The sequence below is a fragment of the Spodoptera frugiperda genome, chromosome 28, assembly GCF_023101765.2.
Source record: "Spodoptera frugiperda isolate SF20-4 chromosome 28, AGI-APGP_CSIRO_Sfru_2.0, whole genome shotgun sequence".
Lineage (NCBI taxonomy): Eukaryota > Metazoa > Arthropoda > Insecta > Lepidoptera > Noctuidae > Spodoptera > Spodoptera frugiperda.
The window spans coordinates 11,222,989-11,245,837 of record NC_064239.1 but is presented as its reverse complement, the minus strand read 5'-3'; the positions used below and the strand labels follow the sequence as shown (position 1 = coordinate 11,245,837).

Genomic DNA, 22,849 nt, shown 5'->3' with positions numbered 1-22,849 from the left:
GATTTTACCCCTCAAAAAAAAAGAGCGTTAATATATACGATAGTATCTTCAGTAGCACTAGAATATGCTTCTTCACGAGCAAAGACCCAAAGATTGCCAGCCATCAAACCAGATTCCCCATTACTTGTCAAACGGTGATTACAAGTCATACACATTTGCCAAGCAATCGCGAAATTTAATAAAGCCGGAGAGGTTGGCGTGTGTAGTCATTTACATTTAAAGCACCAATTATTTGACGTCATTAGCGCCCTCTGGTGGTCATAAAACGCACCCAACACGCGCTCAACCGCCCCTCTTTCGCGTTTATAAATTAGAAGTAAAATGGCGATTTTTAATCTGTGCCTCCCGTTGAGCCGGCCGTTTGTCTGTGTCGGTGCGTTACTTGAATTAATTTAATCAATTCTGCTCAAGTGTGGAAGGTTCTTTATGATATTACGCGGTGTATGGATAATGAGCAGTCCTTAATCTCATTAAATTTTGAGTCACATTTTTTTAGTCACACAACTTTGAACTTTATGCAGTAGAACAATCAAAAAGCTCTTCTACAGCAACGTAAACAAGTCAAAATAAACATCCCGAGCTGTGTTTGTGTTTACAGTTCATGCTCAATAGTGCAAGAAACATCAAGACCCGAGCCCATTTGTCATTCTCTTATACACGACTGTTGTTCATAAATCTCTATTAAACCAGATGTTGACGCTCAAGAAACAATACACGGCGCACCCGCTGCAAAGTTAATGCAAATTTCAAGTAGCATTCGCACGAAACGGCAACTGGCAGCAGTCATTTACCTCCCCCTTTTAGAAACGAAGTACCAACGAATTTAAATCACATTCAAATTTCGCACTTCGATTAAAAGCTTCAAGAGCAGCGCGTAAGTGTTGAACAAACATTGGTACAGGCTAACTTAAACCTACGCTGGACAGTCCGGATTACCACGAGCTCCGATGCCGCAAGCAGTGGCCCCTCCTAATCCCAAATATTGTAGGTGTCAGAGAAGGGACAAGTGTCTAACTGAATTGGTCGCGTTCATGTGATCCCAATTACTATGTGCAGAGAGCCAAGCCGCTTATGCAAATGACGATTTCCCGCGGACGCATCTAATGGGCCGTAAAGGGTGGTGGGGGGAGCGATGCACTTTTAGAAGCATCCTTGTCAGGGCTGGCAGACTTTGCATAATACAATTTATATTGCCATTGTTTAAAGACAGACAGAAAGCAAGATAAGTTTAGGCAAAAATCGAGCTTAAACATTACAAACATGCAACGTTTTGCTTGATTTTTATAGGTAATCTGAATCCTGATTTTGTAACTACATGATTTGACTTTATCAAATAAGTCTGCGTTGAATATAACATAGACCAATACATTTAAAATAAAACTTCTAAACCTGACCTACTCACATCGACAACAGCATCGAAGAAGAACACTCGAACAAAATAAAATTATTCGAAAATCGAGCCAAAAGTAAGTCACGATACAAGCTGGCCATAAATATTCGAAAAGTTGCCGCGTCTGGAGATAAGTTTGTATCCAAACGTATGGTCACAGTGGCAACCCAAACAAAACAGGCTGCATTCTACTGGCAACCCTATATCCCCCTGTCCCCCTTTCGGCGCTAAATCAGGATCGCGGTGCAGAGGATAAAGTGACCAACGGATAGACACTGGCAGGTCGTGTTACACTCCAGACGATTGAACTCCTGCGAGTGGATTCTGGTCTCTGAGTGGATATAAATGGAATTATTTGTTCTTTGACAGAACATAACTATTGTTGCGATTTCAATTTTAACCTTTGTAGAAAATCAAATGAAAAAATTATGAAGTTTTTCTCAAAGCTTTACAGAAGTTTGATGAGTTATATTAGTTGCAAGTTGTGACCGCTAACTAACACGGATCGTTTTTATACGCAATTTGATCTTAATTTTTCTAAAACCATCTCTTACAATAACATCGTGTTTGATTTAGAACTCAACATTTAGATATAATTTTTATCTAAATATACGGATTACTAACTTGCTTCCTTTACACCTGAACCACAAACTAATCACAAACAATTCAATGAATTTTAATAAACTCCCATTTTCCGTATGTACTCGTATTACAAAAGTTTGTTAGCACAGCAACACGATTATTTTTTATGGATGTCCCAAAACATCTAACCGAGCCATACATCGGCTGGGATCCCGCAATTTGATCAATTTATAACTAAAGCGAGCACTTTTATTGGCGCTTATCCTCTTTAATTGCCATGGGTGCGAGCACGTATCGTTACTGTTTTTTTTCCACGTCTGTGGGTGGGCAGAGATTGTAGTTGGGTGATTTAAGGGAGCAATTACCGTGTTTCGTTTTGGCAGTATTAATTTTGTTTTTGACAGGTTTTAGGTGTGAGCTGGGTAAGTGGATTTTAGTAAAATATTGTATTGTTGTTTTAAATTATGTACATGCACGTGATGGAAGAGAAGAAAACATATCTTTCGTCGTATTTCCGTTTCTTAGACAAGTTTTTGACCAAATGAGTCTATTTGAATTTACAACTCGATAGTATAATTTTACTCAATACAAAATAAGCAATAATTAACACCTACAAAACACAATTAAACCTGCTAATAAATTACTCCAATGTCAGACGAGTAACACAAACCCGACATGCGATTGTCTATCAAACTAATAATGCGACAAAAACATGTGTTCTCGTGTTCAGTATCGCCGATTGATCAGTGTTTTATCGCCGCCCGAGCCATATTTGAATATAATTTGCAGCATTTTGCATAATTACTGATATAATCGTGTGTTACGAGGCCTGAATGTCGAGTAAATAGTCGCGGGCTTTTAAATATGACACGTTATTGTTGTGCATTTGAGGAAATATTGTTTTAGGTAACTATTATGTAGTTATAATATGTGGACTCGTTATCGTTTGTAAGTGACACAAAAAACTTTTTTTATAATTTTTAAGGGGGGAATATTATCTAATGAATTTTCTCGTCTTGGGCGAGGCGAGAGAGAGTGTCAGACTCTTAGTGACTAAAAACGACCCCTTTCCTACTCTTGCTTTTCGAACCGGAGCCCCGGTAAACCCACTAGGTAGTCCGCAGCTCCGGATCAGGCATCGGCCCTACTGGTGCCCATCTGTAGTGGTCTGATGGCTCTTTGAAGCGTGTGAGGAACGTGACGTGCCGTACAAAAGTGGTCACTTACTTAACATGAAATTACTAGTAATCTTGCTGATAATTTACTTTGCCACACGACAAAAGAAGAAAATTAGTGCAAAAAATAGGAATTTACCGTTTCAAGCTTATACCATGTACAACCGTACTTTGAACTTTTAAACGTAATATAAATCATGTAGCTACATATGTGATATTATCTCATCAATCTAAATACTCTCATCAGCCATCAATCAACAGTTTGTCGAAATAGACGCGCTAGATCATACGCAGACTCATGCTATCGGCATGACATTAGTTGTGATGCGCCAAGTTTCAATCTATGCGTCGAAAGATACTTTACAGGGCTTGCAAGAAAGAACAACCACGATTTATTTAAAATAGTTATTGATTTTTAATGAAAAATAATATTGATCTATAATACAGAACAGATACTGCTCTTTAATGTTATTGTGACTAATTTAATTAGAACTCTTTTTGCATGATCCAAGCTCAAATGAACATTCCATGATAAGCATTAATCAGTTTAATTTTGTAGTGCATATGAGTATAAAAAAAGCAGATAGACATAACTGCCTTATTGGTTAGTAAAACTGCCGGAACAGGGGTCGATTTCGATTACCGCGTTGTGAAAATATTATTAAAAACATACTTGTACTAAAACACTTAGGTACTGTAATTTAATGTGGTACGTTATATAAAAGTGGAAGCCCTGATTACTACAGACATTATAACATTTGCTCAGCATTACAGTGTCACATGTAATGATGGATTGAACGATTATCGCTTTGAAGTCGATGTGTCATGTCGAATCGATTTCAAAACGATTATTTAATCGATTTCATTTTAATTTTATGTGCTAACGAGACACTGTTATGTTGTAATGAGACAAATTAAAGTATGACGTCAATGTTAATTTATTGTATTTCAAGCGCTGAAAATTATTTGCGTCGTAGATCAAAAACTAATTGACCAACACTTAGTATTTAGATTAAAAATACGAACAGACACAAAGCAATAATAGTTCTTAACATAATTTACGATTTAATTAAAATAGAATTAAGTGCATTCTATGGCTCAAACTTACAACCCTTCCATCCAAACAAAGAATACCGATTTAAATCGTAAAACAAACACAGCAAAACTTCCAACCCTCGTTATGTGTAAAAAATTAAAATCGATAGAGCGATTGAAAAGTTGCCAGACCTAATGAAGGTTGAGTTTTAAAACCAGCCGTCTTTTTTTTTAATTTGCATACAAGTACGTTGCAGACAAAGTTTTTTAATTTGGCCCCGCCGCTGGACAGCGTAGCACGTGGGCTACGCCGTAGAGGGCGCGTAGCCTCCGCTACACACATCGACATTTTTATATTGGACATCGATTTTAAGATTCATTTTAAAAGTTGCATGTAATGCTTTTTTTAAGTATTTGAGTTTATTTAAATATTATTTAAGGTAATAAATATGTGTTTACTAGACTACACTTATTAAAGTATTATATGTTTAAAATTATGACTATTGTTTTTAAAACGTCGCCCCCACTAGTATTTTCTCCGAAGACGTAGGTGTATTTACAAACATACAAGTTCACATACACATGACGCCTAGATAAAACACAGCATGTACAAAACTGCAACATTTAAAACGTAAACATCAATAACTCCCAACGAAATATAAATACAAAACAATCAACCGGGAACTTTACCCAAAATATGAAATATACATAATTATAATACTGGCGTAAACAAAATAATTAGTAAAACTAAGCCATTAAGAGAGTCGGAGTGACCTTCCATTTCGGCGGAGTAGTTGTAATTTATTCATACAACCCAACTTGTCCCGGGACAGCCGGTGATTCTATTGTAATCAATAATAATGAGTTTCTCAACTATATTTTAGGATAAACAGATGTACGAGTATAGTGTGTTTTGAAATAGATCTGATGATGTTTGCTGTATAATATAGAACGAACAGAATTTTAAGATGGTCATCAAAACTAATACTGACTATTAACCGACTTTAAAAAAAGAAGGTGCTCAGTTTGACCTGTATGTGTATATGTATGGTTGTGCGCAATTAATTCGCGTTTGGCTGAACTAATTTTGATGCGGTTTTCAGCATAATATTTTTCAGACTTTTTAGGGATATTACCTGACTTAAAAAAATGGAGGCGGTAAATAAAATTGCAGGGTTTCCCTTATTTTTTTATGTTAAAAGACAGATTACAGAATGTTTCGAATTTTATATCTCATTCCTTTTCAGTCATTTGGAATGAGGTTTGAACATTAGTTATGTACAGTATTTTAGACATAATAATGAGAAATTTTGCTCAAAATAGCCTATGTACACATCAGTGACCTTCGTTGAACAGCATTTACCTATAAAACAAAATAATCTCGTTAACGACAATAATATATTGTGTAACCCGACTCACCTCCAATAATAGCCTACACTATGCAGTTACAAATTAGAAGTACCATTTCACAATTTTACCCAACAAGGTTTTTAAAATCTCATACGAAAAGTCGTGATTATTATTTACCATTATTTATTTCTTTAAAGAAAAAATACCAGTGTATTACAGACTGGTACACAAAAATTTAATTTAACGAGTTGGTTAATTATTCCGTATTGGATATAGGTGTTAAAGGAGTGAGTTTTTCATATCACAGTTGCAAAAGCTATCGTATTAGTTTTAGGTTTAGGCAAAACGAGAATAATATTTCCAATGCAATCGCATTTTATTTAAACTGATATCTAATTCGTCTATTGTATGTGTTTATTTATTAACGATTTTTGTAAACAATTCCCTCATAATTAACCTTCTGAATGTATTTACATTGGTGTTTATAGGCTCGCAATTAGTAAAACGATCTTAGAGGCGAACTGGACGGCATTGTAATACCTAGACTCGGTCGTTAGAGGAAATTGAACGAATAATGTGTAACTCACGGGAAAATATATTTGTGGGCTCGTTGTTAGTATCACAATGCGCATCGAATCATTAAAAATATTATTAATATTATTCAGCCAACCAGCCTTTTTCTTATTTTCTTTTCAACTTTACAATTTAATATTATTTTATACTACAGTATTTTTATTTTCGCAGAATAAAAGGCTACTTATGAATGATGTGTCCAGATTATAATCCAGCTCTGTGCATAATTTATGCAATGAAAGAGTAACAAAACTCCATACAACCTGACAACATGACCTACTCATAATATTAGTAGCATTTATGCACGTCTTAAGTAGGTAACCTCCTTTTCATATGACATATACATACCTTGATATTAATACCACTATCGATTGAAAGAAAATGACCTTCTGGAGCATCTGGGTCCGTTCTCACAGTATTAAAGAGTAATAAAATTAACTACAGTGCATAGAGGCTACAATATTAATGTGGGAACTTAAGCCGGCTTTGCAGCCATTAGTTTTATGGTAAATTGATACCCTTTGAGTTATGAGGGGTAGTGGGTAGGAGGATCGGCATTATAGTCTAGATAATATTTTATTTATGGCCTTTGAATGTGATGGAAGCTAAAGAAGTATGTCAGGATCACGCTATTTGCGCTCTGTGGTTTCTACCTAAATAAGTGGCATGTTTATTACAACTTTCATAAGATGCGTTACATTAATTTTATTTTTCGGCTTACTTACATAACTTTTTGACGAGGAACACGATTAGTAAGAAGCTGTTGTTGCTCATTAATATGAGCCTCTAGCATAGGCTAACGAAAAAAGAGTTAACGAAATCGGTTCAGCTCAGATTTGAGCTTAGCAACACCTTTAGTGATATTTTTTTATATTATAGAAGATACATAATGAGATTAGGGTTTCAAAAAGTATTAGTTACCATCTAAGTACATGGTATCATTACAGAAAACGTTGAAATTAAAACCACAAACTTTGATCTCCATCAAGAAATTCTGGAAAAAGAAATTCTCAGAATTCGCTCTACGCTAAAACAAAGATCACAAAAAACGACATTAAACAAAACATAAGTAAATATCATCAACAAAATACGATACAACGCAACAAAAGTATCTGGTTCCGATAATTTCGTGGTAGCCAAGACTTCAAATAATTATGAAAATTTAATTACAACCCGAAACTCAATTATAAAGTTGGTACGTACTGGTCTCTACAACTTCTATTCCCGAACGAATATTTAGGAAAACAAAATGTGCCAAAGAATTAAATTTAATAACCACATCAATTACTAGAAGCGGCACGGTAAATTACACGAGCGGTTATTGCGACACCGAAATTTCCTTGTTACCGTTGGGTATGTTATAAGGGTGCGCGGTGACGTGTTATTATTTTGTGATAATATATCCGTGTCGCGTCGCCTCGGTGGCTAGCCGCGTGACCAACGACAGGGTTGCGGCTTTTATTTCTGCTTGTACTATTTGTGACTTTGTGGTGACCCTAGAAAATGTGTTAGTCTTGTTCAGTAATATTGTTATTTCTAGGTCTAATCTAATTAGGAAATAAATCTAGTATTAGATTAGTAAAAGCAAAGTAATATTGTCTATCTTTTATTACACACATAAATTGTTACATTACAGGAATTCATTAAAACTTGTTTTATAGTTACACGGTCGTATCAACATCCAAAACAAAGAGCCCGACTAAACTTTAATAATCAAAGCCGAAATTTGCTTCCCCATTCATACACACGCAACATCAAAAGCAATTCCAATTCAACATTTCAACGGAAAACTAATAAAATAACGGTACCGCAAAAAACGCAATTCGTATAATATCTACATAGCGGCAACCCTAATTGGACGGGCGTACGTACATTATTAAAACTGTCGACTGCTACTGTAGATGCAATGTTATCGAAAATAAATAGCGACATCGCTATGCAAAATATTCAAGTTATTTTTGTAATTACTCCACGAGTCATGATGAAACGCTTTCTAGGATTCCTCGTTCGAAGTTCGTTTTTCATGCCATACGGATCTACAATTCAAATTGTGGAGAAAAATATTTCGCGTGTATTTCGTCGGTATTTTGTATACATAATAGGTAGTTGATATAAAAATTGAATAATTATGTAAAAAGGTAACTAAACTTGAACTGAACTGAAACTTTTTTGGAAATATGTATTGAGTACTTTTTGACTAAGTTTTTAAACTGCCATGGTCACTGACACTCATCCGATGATCATGATCATGGCGCTTGCAACAGTGCCGAAATATCGGAAACTCATAGAAATAAATAAACATGGTAAATATCCCGTCTCAAGTTCTAATGATACTTTTCGACTGAATTCTTTAATAGACCTATAATACTAAAAGCTATACTAGCGCCACTTAGTTAGCAGAAAAGACCTAAAACAATCAAATAGACAACCAGATATCCAAAATCACTACTATTTTTACACAAAATCAGGTAACAATCTAAATAACGAGCAGAGTGTGTTAACCTCTAAGAAACCACTGCACTAGCGCGTTACATAAAGTTCTGTTACCGGCCAAGACAGTGCGACAAACTCAAGCAAATTCACACGTTAACCAAGTTTCTGATGGAACTGTGCTGGCTTGAGAGGATATTGTCTAACTTAGGGCGTCCAAGTGATGTGTTGTTACATGTAAAACATGAATAACTAAGTGACGGATAATTTAATTTGTCATACTTTCCACGACAAGGTAAAATATTTTAGTTTTTAGTATGACCCAATTTAGGTAGGTATGGTTACGCATCTATTGTGATTCAGGCATTGCTTGGTAAGCACGGTTTCTAGAATTAAGCCTAGTGAACACACTATACTGTATGTAAACCTTTTTTTACATGGGACTCAAGACGTAAGACGTAGTGAAGGTAAGTATTATTACATTAACTGAAAATCACGGCTCACTCACTTACATTGGAGAAAAGCTCTACTAGTTTCAAGTCACAGAGGGACTCTTCATCATGAGCAGCGTGTGTAGACGTGGCAACGTCGCGCGACCTACTCTACGTCACCATGATTTTAAGTTAATTTAGTTAGTTGTCTCAAAATAGTTATTATAACAATATTATTACATTGTAAAAAATGTTGCATCTACGTGCTAACTTAAGTACAAAAAAGAATATGCATGTAGTCGTGATACAAGCAAGAGAAAACAGATCATTTTTAAACTTACTAGGCCATATAAATAATCTAGGACCTACTTCACTTGGCCACTCATCTGGAAACTAGGAGTTTCAAGTAAAGCTGTTGCGCAGAGGTCATAAATCTCCTGGTCGATTATCGACTACCTGTCTGTAACGGGTAGCCATGTTCTAGACTTTTCTAAACAAGCATTTACTTTTTAAATTACTCGCTCTTTCTAATACAGCTGAGCTCTCCGTAGTAGATATTACATTGGTTTTCGTATAGTAACTATTGTTTGTTGAAACGATATACTGATTTTTATTACAGACCCTTGTTTGTTATAAAGTGATAACCATACTTTTTTCGAATATTTGTATTAATTCCTAGAATTAAACTTATTAATGACTAGCTTTTGCCCGCGACTTCGTTCGCGTGGAATAGTGACTTCCGGCAAATTTTTGGTTTTAACCACATAGTACCCGATCTCGCGGGATCTCTTCAAAAATGAGATGTGGAAGATATTCCAGGGAACTCTTCAAAAATCAACATAATGAGCTCTGCGTTTGAATTTAATAGATGTATACTCACTTAGGGTATTGAAAAAATAGTTTAAAAACGGACTTAAACTAAAGAAATATTATAATCTTTCCGAACTTAAGATGAAAACTAACTTAGAACTAAAGAAAGCTACGAATTACGAATTTATAACAATTAAAAAAGAAATTATATTACAACCTATCCTCTATGCTATAATAACCAAGCTTAAACTAAATAATTTAAAAGAAACGACTTAAATCTAATCTAATTAATTTATAAATTAGACTTACAATTTTATTAAAAAAACTTCGTTCGCGTGGAATAGTGACTTCCGGCAAATTTTTGGTTTTAACCACATAGTTCCCGATCTCGCGGGATCTCTTCAAAAATGAGATGTGGAAGATATTCCAGGGAACTCTTCAAAAATCAACATAATGAGCTCTGCGTTTGAATTTAATAGATGTATACTCACTTAGGGCATTGAAAAAATAGTTTAAAAACGGACTTAAACTAACTTAAAACTAAAGAAAGCTACGAATTACGAATTTATAACAATTAAAAAAGAAACTATATTACAACCTATCCTCTATGCTATAATAACCAAGCTTAAACTAAATAATTTAAAAGAAACGACTTAAATCTAATCTAATTAAAAAAAAAATAGACTTACAATTTTATTAAAAAAACTAACTACAGTAACTACTAATAATCGATATCAAACTAAACCTACGTTAAATAGTTTAACCAAAAAACCAGGAAAACCCAACAAATAAACTTATTAATTGACAAATACAACGAAACCAATTTAGAATATACGAAACAGCAGGACCACTACAGACAAATAATCATACGACTGATAATACACTTTTTCTACGATAGTACCGAAGCGCTCGGCCGATACCCAACCAAATGAATGTAACGAAACCATAGCATCGCGCTATTATTTTTTTCATATGTACCTTTTTACTATTTATTTACTTTTTTTCGATGAATTAAAACAATAACATGAACCGAAGTCGTGTAACGATCGACATAGAATTATCTATACTCCGTTAGAGCATTTTCTTTGTACTAAATGTTTTATTATATTGATATTATTTTTTTCATACCTTTTTACTATTTATTTACTTTTTTTCGATAAATTAAAACAATAACATGAACCGAAGTCGTGTAACGATCGACATAGAATTATTTATAAATAATTTATTTCTTATTTTTATTTTTTGATTTTTGAAATAAAAATATATCTATGTCCTTTCTAAGGTTCTAAACTATATCTGTACCAAATTTCAACCAAATCCGTCAAATAGTTGCGGAGATTAATGGTATAAGCATAGAATGTTCGACGTGATTCTTTAATTTGACATAACTTTTTTATTTATGAACCGATTGACATGAAACAAACACTAAATGTAAATTTAAGCATCCCACAATATATTCGTGAAAACCGCATCCAACTCGGATCAGCCGTTTCTGAGATTAGCGCGCACAGACGAACAGACAAACAGACAAACAGACAAACAGACAAACAGACAAACAGACAAAAAAAAAGTTAATTACATTTTTGGGTTCGACATCGACATAACAATAACCCCTGCTATTTTTTTTATTTTTATTTTCAATGTACAGACAGCACTTTTCTACGATTTTATTATATGTATAGATTATGCTTTTGGGTTACTCACGTAACTATTTGATGTAGAACTCGACTAGTTTCACGCCATAAATATGAGCCTCTGCTATGGCTTGAAACTAGTCGAGTTACGTGAGTAATCTGAAAAGCACAATAATTAATTTAGTATGTCTCAGAAATTTTTTATAATATAGTGTCAATACTTTTACAAAACCAAGAATTAAACAATATTATGCTTAATAATTAAGCATAATATTGTTTAATTCTAGTGGTGGCTTAGGTTCACTTAATGCATTTTTCCACATAAAAAACATAGCTTAGCTGAGTTCACCAGTGCTATGTGTACCACTGAATATGATTGGTGTAAGCCAAATACATCCCCATCAACGTAGCATAGCATATCTCATGTTGAAAAGCACCCTAAAACCGAAGTCTATATCAAAACCAACAGTTTTGCTCAATTCTGAACCCTATATACAAAAGTTAAGTCCCCCCGTGCTTGACAATTTTCTTTGTTGGCATAGAGTTTCGTGTCGCGACGCAATGATTATTATGAAACAAAGAAGTGAACTAAAATGTTTTCAATGAGCCCCGATATGCCGCTAATGGTTATCTACGTAATGTAAACGGATTATTTAAATAGTTCATGTTTTTAAAAGTTACCATTTTGTTTGTTATTTTGTTGTTAATCTGATTTGTAGTTTTGTTGGGTGATCGGTGATTCGACAATATTGTATTGATTCATACAGTTTGTTTTGTTCTCACAATAGTTGACTGAGTCAGAAGTGTGTGTGTGATTCAAGGTATTTCTTAAAAATATTTCAAAAGGTGAAATTAATAATTCATGTTCAGTAATTTTTTTTTCTGGTTTATTACAAAATACGTATTGACAACTACTTACAAACTACATTAAATTTCTTAAATAGAACCCACATACAATCACAGACAAGAACCCAATAAAAATACTACAGACAAATAATATTCTAATACGAATTTCACATCACCAATAAAATAAACGGTCCAATAATATTTCAATTTGAAAAAGGAATCGGTCCCCGCCAAGAAGCCAAATTAAATTCTTCGAAAATAAAAACGTACAAAGAAAAAAAAAGTATTTGATTTCAATTAATGGCGGCAAAATTCGTTTCGAATTTGACGTACAATTTAAATTCTTTGATGTTTCGAGAATGTTCCACGGCGCCACTGTGTTAAGGATTAGAGGATTGTGGGGAAAAAAAGCAGTTAGCACTCCTTCATTCGGGGATCAACGCTATTGAGAGTAAAATGAGACGCTTAAAACGATTTGTTGAACCTTAAGATGAAAGGAATTGGCTTGTCTGTGGCTTCTGATCCTTCTGGCTTTTTGGTAGCGCCCCCGGAATAATGTTTTCAATTTATTACAATGGCCATCAATAAATACGTTTTAGAAAAGTAATGAAAACATACTTTGCTGTCTAAATTTTAAGTTTAAATAATGTATAAATCAATCAAAGCGATGTAGTATCCTTCGCTTAAAATATAGTGAATTAATGACTTTTCATTAAATCTACCTTCACACGAGACAAAAAGGATTATCATATCACTTAGTAACACATCCAATGCTCTATACGGACTGCATTTCACACACCACATACTTGAAAATGCATCAATGGATTACAAAGTTTGATGAACTTCTTGTATGCTTTAGTATGCAAGGATTAAAGTGCAGTCTCTAAACCTCCTCGTAGATTGTGTGCTTATGGAAATGTTCTCTTGAGATGGTCGAAGAAGTACAGGAGACGATGATATATAATAAATTAATGAATGATTTAATTGAGCATAGCGAGGACTTTTTAGGGCGGCGGCCGCAGTAATATTTATAAATTACCATCACATCAGAATTCAGTGCTAGACTATGTCTCCTCTACATAACAAAGTTTATTATACAATGTGACCAAAAATTCGTGGATCAAACGAAACAGGGAGTTAAAGTATTAACAATAAAAAATTTCTCTACAGCATGTCTATAACTTCATTGTGGGAAAAGGTATGAATGATATTTGTTTTATCAATGATCCACGACTTTTGGCTACCCTATATATTATAATCTCCACGTTTGGTAGACGGATTACATTGCAATTTAAAGCTTAATCAATAAGCGCTTCTATACAGGTATTGTTCACAATGTGATTTCACCGACAGACAAGAGGTTAAACAACAAAATGTTCATGCAACAATCTATCCAGTCCATTTCATGCCATTTCAAAGCACAATAACTTGCTTTAGAACCAGGTAAATGTGTCCAATCAGAAGACTGGAGATAGGAGCGAAGAACACAGCCACTGGTCGTCGTACAGTCCTCTATGATAAATATCTTTATGTTCTACCGGTTTGTATCGTTAAAGTGCATTGTTCTTGTTGTTTTAGTAATGAAACAACATTGTTTTTGAATTTACTATTGTAGGTGTGCTGTATTTAGTACTAAACATAACGTCCTTTTGTCATTAGGGGAATAGCAATCTTAGGTGTCTTGCTTTAAATCATAATTTTGGCTACATTTTTATTCTAATTTGGAAATGACTTCAGCTATACTGTTGTAAGTAAGCTCGTATTGTATCGTCATGCCTTTTGTCCCCGAATAGTTAGGAAGAGATGCACAATACGGCACGCAATGCCGCTATACAATGTACACTAACTTTCCACCATCTGTGTTATAAGTCCCATGTAATAGAGGGTGAGCCTATTGCCATATACCGGGCACGATTCCAGAGTCGTGCTACCACTAAGAAAATTTCGAAAATCTGAAAAAAAGCCCAGTTTTGTTTTGCCCGACCCGGGAATCGAACCTGAGACCCCTTACTCAGCAGTCGAGCTGGCAAACATTAGACCAACGAGGCAGTCGTGAGGAAGCTAGTCGAACTAAAAGTTTACGGTTTGATTCTAGGGCTGCGTAACCGTGGCAAGGTGAAGGCTGAAATTCTCCATTGTGTTATATTTACGTACCTATACGGTATACCACTTGCATTACAAGACTCAGACTTTGATTATAAAATAAATCTCCAGTAAAAAGGATCAAAGGACTAGCAAGAAGCTTAAAAATAAATTCATGAACTTTTTAAAAAACATACTTCAATAAATCCGATAGCCTTTACATGTTTACGTATTTTCATTTGATACTAAGTAAACCGATGCGAATAAATCATATTTATATAGTAATATCTGAAGATAAATCGGCTTATGTACAAACAGAAGGGTCAATCAAATTTAATATCATTGTAAATAATATCATATATTTACTTTTTGTATCAATTTTGTACAATATAATGAGAGTCTATGTATACTTATATATATTATACATGTGTGAGTAGGTGTGTACGAGAATTATCAACTTGAGATATCTGTTTAGCTAAATTATTTAGTCTAGTTGTGTATACAGGCCTGAAAGTGGCGTATGACTTACACACATGTGCAGTAGCGTAGGAAGGTTTTGGTAGAGAAACAATGAAACAATATTTTTGTAAATAGGCTACAAAAGAGCACATTTACACGTCAAAATTATTATAAAAAAATCCTGAGGAGAAATTCCGAAACAAATACAGAGGTTTAGTGAAACTATAGACTAAACGGGTTTAAAAATTACAGAACTTATGACATAGCGATCTCAAATGTAGCGATATTGCTGAAAAAAAATATTGAAAAAATACTCTTAAATACTATGATCGATGTAGATATTGATACCATGACCTTGTCGTGAGTTAATCACGAACTAGCAGAACTCTAAAGACCATGTGTAACTGTAAATTATATTTAAATAAAAAATGTGTATGAATGTTGTGCTTTAATGTATAAAATTAAACTCATCCACCCCATACATAGTACATAATAATATCACAATAACATTAGTATTGAAAATTTGATATTACATTCAGTATTGTACGCTTATGGGCAAAATTTTCAAACATTTTTTTTATATAAAAACGTTGCCTCACACTAGGATTTTCTCCTGTGTCGTAGGTGCGTTTACAAACATACAAGTTCACATACACATGACACCCAGACCCGTAATGTAAATTTCTAACTTTCTATTGTATCAAGTTCTAAGTCAAAAACTTTATTCGTGATATCAATATAAGTGAGAACTAAACATAGAAATGATAATAAAATTATGAGAATAGATTACAGAAATAAAAACATCTCTGACACGTGCAAAAGTTAGGACTCTGGGGATTTTTATTGTCAATCTGTACGGTGCGTGTAGACAAAAACAAAATTTATTTGTAAAAGAGTTTGAAACCATACGTATAATTTAACTTAAAATGTATTCATTATAATATAATGGTATAAAAATTATGTGTTTCAAGTATATTATTTACAAAACGATATTATAGTTACAGAGTGGCAAACTAATGGAATATTTAAGTGTATTTTTTATACGAATTACGTACACAAATCGTATTTTAATGGAAAATTAATAACACATTTAGCATAGTTTAGTTTATAGAATAGGAAAAAAAAATTATATTCAGTGTACGAAACGAACATTTATTTTTACATAAAATACAATTTGCAATTTGAAACTAAATTTAATGTAAGTAAGAATTAATTTACCGTACTCCATTATGCATAGAATTCCGCGCTTAAATTCAGCTCTTTGTGATAATTTAATGGGCGAGTTTATCTTACAAACGAATACTAATTAGCTACGACTATTCTCCTAGTCATACATGAGTAGGTACACTCGGTCACATGAGTTACTTTAACACAGTTATCTCTTGTAGAAGATGTTTCTCAATTTACCCGTTTGTACCACGTGATGTTACCAAAATATTTGTTTTTCGTCAACATCCTGTAACCATCGCCAAAATGTTTGTGAGTAAAGAGACATTTTCCTGCCATATTCCTCGTTCATACTCCATAGAAATTGAAATATCAGGGCGATGTTACTTCCCAATTTATGTGTTGTCGTTCGCCTAGAAATTGGATCTTTTGAAAAATTTTTACGCAAACCAAATTGGCGTGTTTTTATCAATGTCGTAAGAGTTTACAATGTAGCAATTATGTAAAAAATTAAATAAGGACCATCTCACCGTTTAATGTAACTGACAAGCCGGCCGCTTTTGCGTTTAACACAACAACTAACCACGTATATGGGGAACAAAACATCGCAACAATGACGTCACTATTGTGTATTCTTTATTCAGAATGGTTTTATTTTATGAAAATTTAACACAAACACTTGTTATCGCGAGCGTATGTGGGGGAGCGTCAGACGTTGTGGCGCGTCCGGTCGTGCCGACTGCTCGGCAAGCACTGCCGGCCGCCCAAAGCTTCGCCCCCGCCCGCCCTTTACGGGCCTTTCTTTGTTTCCCTCGTCTCCCCCCGCGCCGTGTTAAACAAATCTCCGTGTGCCGTGATCTTCTTCGTCAATTGATTTGTGACGAAATAATTTCGCCGTGATAATTGTTTTAGCGGGAATTTGAGTGTTCTATGTTTTAAAGGGTTATTGGGACTTTTGGACTGTTGTGGAACTCGTTTACATAGTATAATTTATATTATACGCAAAATATTGTTCAAGTCACTTTGTTATATATTTTCTAATCATTTTTGTTTTATAATACTTGTTTTATACGAAAACTTGCTTAGTGAAAGGGTATGTGTTAACCTAACATTTCTCTCTTGCCCATTTACACGACCACAATGAATCCATAAAGAAATTCAATCAATACCACTGCTGTGAGCCACCGAGGAATGGGCAGCAGCATTCTCAAAATTTATCGGTGACTTAACTGCGATCCCCGAGCCGCCTGCCAAGCGTGGGGATTATGGCAACCCCCCTTTCACTATGAGCGACAACAAAATTACACGGCCCCCAGTCCCCGGCAGCTCCGCTATTCCTGATCTAGGTAGCGGATCAGGTAACGGCGGAGCAGGGGTGCTAAGAATCCCCGGCAGAGAAAGCGCTACCACCCCCGACGAACTTTGGCCCTGGCAACGCACAACATCCGCACACTGCGGACTGATGAGAAGATTGTCGAGCTGGAGGAAGAATTGAGCAAAATGCGGTGGGACATCTTGGGACTATCTGAAATCCGAAGAGAGGGTCAGGATACGATAATCCTAGATTCCGGCAACTTGCTCTTCTTCCGGGAAGGAGACCGTAAATCCCAGGGTGGTGTCGGATTTCTCGTCCGCAAGTCTCTCGTCAACAACGTGTGTGAGGTCGACAGTGTGTCGAACAGGGTAGCGTACCTTATACTCAGAATATCTAACCGGTATTCGCTGAAGGTCATACAGGTATATGCGCCGACCTCGACACATTGTGACGACGAAGTAGAGGCTCTGTATGAGGAAATTTCAAAAGCCATACACTCCTCCGAAACACACTTCACCGTTGTGATGGGGGATTTCAATGCAAAGGTGGGCACACGGAATAGCGATGAGTTGAGAATAGGGCCATTTGGATATGGGCAGCGAAACCATCGGGGCCAGCGGCTGGTCGACTTTATGGAGAGGAGAGACTCTATTTGATGAACTCCTTCTTCCAGAAGCGACCGGCCAAGAAGTGGACATGGATAAGCCCTGATGGTTCTACCAAAAATGAGATCGACTTCATCATGGCGACCGAAAGACGTATATTCAGTGATGTCTCTGTGATAGCGAAGGTGAAAACCGGTAGCGATCACCGTATTGTCAGGGGCACACTGAACATCAATGTAAAACTAGAGCGGTCACGCCTGGTGAAGTCCACGCTCCGCCCTGGACGTGCCCAGATCCAAAACCCCGAGCAGTTCCAACTCCAACTGCAAAATCGCTTCCAGTGTCTAGCTGATTGTGGAAACGTGGACGAGATAAATAATGGGTTGGTGGAAACTGTCCGAGCAGTGGGGTCAGACTTCTTCAAGACCCCCGCCGAAACAGGCCCCAAAAGCTCTCCGACGGAACCTTAAAACTTCTTAAGGATCGTAGCGAGATGAGGCTGCAGTCTTCAGACGATATGTCTGAATACGGCAAGCTCAATAGACGAATCTCGAAATACATGCGACGTGACCTGCGGGCCTATAACGCCGCAAGAGTCAGAGACTTAATTGAGCGAAACAAGGGCTCAAAAGTCTTCGCAAAGAATTCGTCTGTTGGGCAAAGCCAAATGACGAGGCTGAAGACCGAGGATGGCAGCGTCATCTCGTCGAAGTCCGAGATCCTCGGAGAGCTCGAGAGGTTTTACGGACAGTTATACACCTCAACACGGCAACCCATCGTCGGTACAGCTCGGGACCCAAGAGCTAAACTGACGCGGCACTACACTGAGGATATCCCAGACATCAGCCTGTACGAGATTAGGATGGCTCTCAAACAGCTTAAAAACAACAAGGCGCCGGGCGATGACGGAATCACGTCGGAACTTCTGCGAGCGGGTGGAAAACCGATACTTTTAGTCCTCCAGAAGCTATTCAATTCCGTCATACTCGAGGGAACCACGCCGGTAGCATGGCAACGGAGTGTGGTGGTTCTGTTCTTTAAAAAAGGCGACAACTGTCTGCTAAAGAACTACAGACCTATCTCACTTCTGAGCCATGTGTATAAGCTGTTTCGAGGGTCATCACGAACCGTCTCGAACGCAGGCTTGATGACTTCCAGCCTCCCGAACAAGCCGGATTCCGAAAAGGTTTCAGTACCATAGACCACATTCATACGCTGCGGCAGATTATACAGAAGACCGAGGAGTATAACTTGCCACTATGCTTGGCGTTTGTGGACTATGAGAAAGCCTTCGATTCAATCGAAACCTGGGCGGTGCTGCAGTCTCTCCAGCGGTGCCACATCGACTATAGATACATCGAGGTTTTGAAGTGTTTGTATAACAACGCCACCATGCGCATCCGACTCCAGGAAGAGACTACGAGGCCAATCCAGTTGCGGAAGGGCGTGAGACAGGGAGACGTTATATCTCCGAAACTGTTCACGAACGCACTGGAGGACGTTTTTAAGCTCTTGGACTGGAGCGGACGCGGCATCAACATTAATGGCGAATACATCACTCATCTCCGTTTCGCCGATGACATAGTCGTAATGGCAGAGTCGCCGTGCCTGAATACCATGCTCAGCGACCTCAATACCGTTTCCCAACAGGTGGGCCTTAAAATGAACATGGACAAGACGAAAATCATGTCAAATGTCCATGTTGCACCTATACCGGTTGTCGTTGGGAACGATATACTCGAAGTTGTAGACCACTACACATACCTGGGTCAGATCATCCAGCTAGGTAGGTCCAACTTCGAGAAAGAGGTCGCTCGAAGAATCCAACTCGGATGGGCAGCATTTGGGAAGTTGCATGAAGTCTTCTCGTCAAAAATCCCGCAGTGTCTGAAGACCAGGATGTACAACCAGTGTGTGTTGCCAGTGATGACGTACGGTACCGAGACATGGTCCCTAACTGCTGGCCTTTTAGAAAGGCTCAGAGTCGCCCAGCGCGCGATGGAGAGAGCTATGCTCGGAGTATCTTTGCGCGACAAAATCCGAAATATGGAAATTCGCCAAAGAACAAGAGTTACAGACATAGCTCTCAAAATATGCAGGCTGAAGTGGCAATGGGCAGGCCACGTCGCTCGGAGGACTGATGGCCGCTGGGCCAGGAAGGTGACTGAGTGGCGACCGCGGACCGGAAGACGCAGCGTGGGCAGACCTCCCACTAGGTGGACCGACGACATCGTCAGAGTGGCGGGGAGCCAGTGGATGCAGGTGGCGGCTTGTCGTTCTACGTGGAGGACCAAGGGGAGGCCTTTGTTCAGCAGTGGACGTCTCTCGGCTGATGATGATGATGATGACCACTGCTGTTACAGCTGTTTGATTACAAAAGTCAGATAAATTACAATTTTATTCGGTCTATATCATACCATCTACTTCCGCGTGATTTCACCAGCTCTGCTCGGCGCCTATTGGTCGTAGCGTGATATTTTATAGCATGTAATAATCTCTATCAGTAAAAAAAATATACAACATCACTAAAAATTAACAAAACAAACTCCCTTACATTTCTTAAACCCTTTTTAAACAACAGCAACATGCGCTACAAAACAAAATGAATCAAAAGTTCATAAAAATACTTTGAGAACAGAAAAAAATCGCATAAATCGTACAATAAAATCCGTAGCGTCCGTCTGTCGGTATAAAGGATTCATTCACAGCATCTACTCAGTACATGCACGTAGATTTTCTACGAAAAACTCAATGGTGCATTCAGCCAGCATTTTCGATTTTATCAATATTTATTGGACTTGCTTTATGAATGTGTAAAGTATGCTTTTAATGTTTTGCTTGCTGTTCGATGCTTTCATCGAATTCAATCATTATCCGGGATAAAGGGGAGTCTGTAATGAGGAGACGCTTTTAATTCTTTGTTCATTTTGGTGAAATATCATCTTAACTCTTTCATAGTCGCTTTTCTTACAAAGTGGTTGCTTTTGACTGAAGTTAACGAGGATTTGACATATGGTATATGTATAGGTAGGTACTTCATGCATAATATATTATTTCAACTGTTATTTTATGGGAATTACGATTGATTTATAAGATTGGACTTGTCTTATACATGAAAGACTCACATTCGATTCTCAGCTCAAATAAAGTGTTTTTTTTGTCGAGATTTGTCGATTTTCTATTTTATTAGTGACATAGTATTAAAATCAATTTCTGGGTCTATTGTCACGTGACCCTTGAAAAGGATACAAATCAAAATATTATTATATACAAACATAATTCTGTATACCTCTTTACAATTTGATTTGAGAGTTGAGCCAATTAGAAATGTTCGAACACTTCTAATTTCGAATGAACTCTTAACGTCACAAAGATACCCTTTGTAGCTATCTAATCAGTTAGATCCATGTCAGTTTCAAGTGTCCCAATCAAGGGTTGTCACTGTTGTGTAAAATCCTAAAAGCCCCATCACGAACGGGCCAACCCTCGATCCCTAATTATCTAATATCATTAGCATCGAGTAGCAATATCGATATTATTTTATTGAATTCACATTTGTTAATTGATTTATGATGTCACCTGTTTTCGTTGGTATTACTCGTAGTAGTAGAAATGTTTGTTCTCGATTATTTAAATAAAGATAAATTAGATTACATTATTGGTTTCAAATGTCTTACCGATTCTAGTTCGGTTTCCAAATCAGTACAACTCTAATTCCTGTAAATACAAACATGTATTGAGTAAGCGTGGTGATTCATGCTAAAACCTTCTCCGTGTGAGAAGAGGCCTTTGGTCAGCAGTGGTTACTTACAGGCTGTTGACGTGAAGGAAATAAATAAAATAAAGCATGATTATTTTTCAGAATATCAAACACAATAATTTAATTACAACAATGCCCGTTTCCTTTTTAAATCTTTTATAAAACCGATCTGTGAGTGGCAGTTCATTATTAATGTTTAAAAAGCAACATTATTAATTACAAAGCGTATATTTGCCGACGGCCAGTGTCAATACGAATTAAATATGTTTTAATTTCGCGTTCACAGCGCATCAGTCATACAGTATCGGGTAAATTAATTATAATATTGTATTGTTGTGTTGGATTCGTACGACGATAGGTATGTCTGTCTGTCTTGTGTGAAATGTTTTTTGTTGTTGGTACCTATGATGAATACTTTTTTTTTAATGGGGAAAATCATTCAATGAATTCTCTCCCGGCTTGGACGAGGCGAGAGTCTCAGACTCTGACTGACTCAAAAACACCCCGTTCTTACTCCTGCTTTTCGAGCTGGAACCCCGATAACACGCTAGGTAGTCCGCAGCACCGGGTCAGTATCAGTGCTACTGGGTTAATTCAGAAACGGAAAAGGGTTAGAAAGAGATAAAAAGTAGCTTGTATCAATTTCTAGCTTACGACAAACTTCAATAAAAAATCATGTCAAAGTCGCTCCTTTGCGACGTGAAGAAAAGACAAACAAACACGCTTTATTATTTATAATATTTAGTATTTGTAACTATGAATTTGCGTTTGTAATATACAGAAAACATGTACCTAACCTTAAGTACATAAGTTTAGAACTCTATTTAAGGGTACATTAACCCCATAAAGTACACAACATTACAAAGTAATAATCGACCTGTTATCTGATACCGTACTTTAATGACCAAACCTTCGCACGATTTAACAAATCCAGATTATGTGACTCGATTATGGTAAGAGGTTTAACATTGTTAATGTTTAGCCACAAAACACGAGAATTTAGGTGGAAACAGAATAATACATGAGCTTTTGTACTGGGTATGCAGTTTACCAATCAAAAATGTAGGTAGGCACATATAGTTATGGATGATGGGATAAACATAGTAATTTTACAGCCTCGTTAGTCTTAGGGCGCTTTTGCAAGAGAAATGTGCTATGTAACTATGTGAGGAAGACGCGCTGCTCAACTATGCGATGTATCGATA

At 36.6% G+C, this 22,849-nt stretch overlaps 1 protein-coding gene across 15 annotated transcripts in view; it reads right to left on the bottom strand.

The window, feature by feature from the left end:
- The window catches only part of LOC118265585 (CUGBP Elav-like family member 1), a 405,267-nt gene that overhangs the window by 290,810 nt on the left and 91,608 nt on the right, over window positions 1-22,849 (bottom strand). Inside the window, exon 1 of one of the 15 annotated variants that reach the window (XM_050705781.1) lies at window positions 16,548-16,706. The exons of 13 other annotated variants lie outside the window; for them this stretch is intronic. The gene's annotated coding sequence lies outside the window, so the exon portion shown is untranslated. Of the gene's footprint in view, window positions 1-16,494; window positions 16,707-22,849 lie in introns of those variants that run through there. One more of the 15 variants, XM_050705780.1, reaches the window with a different exon arrangement.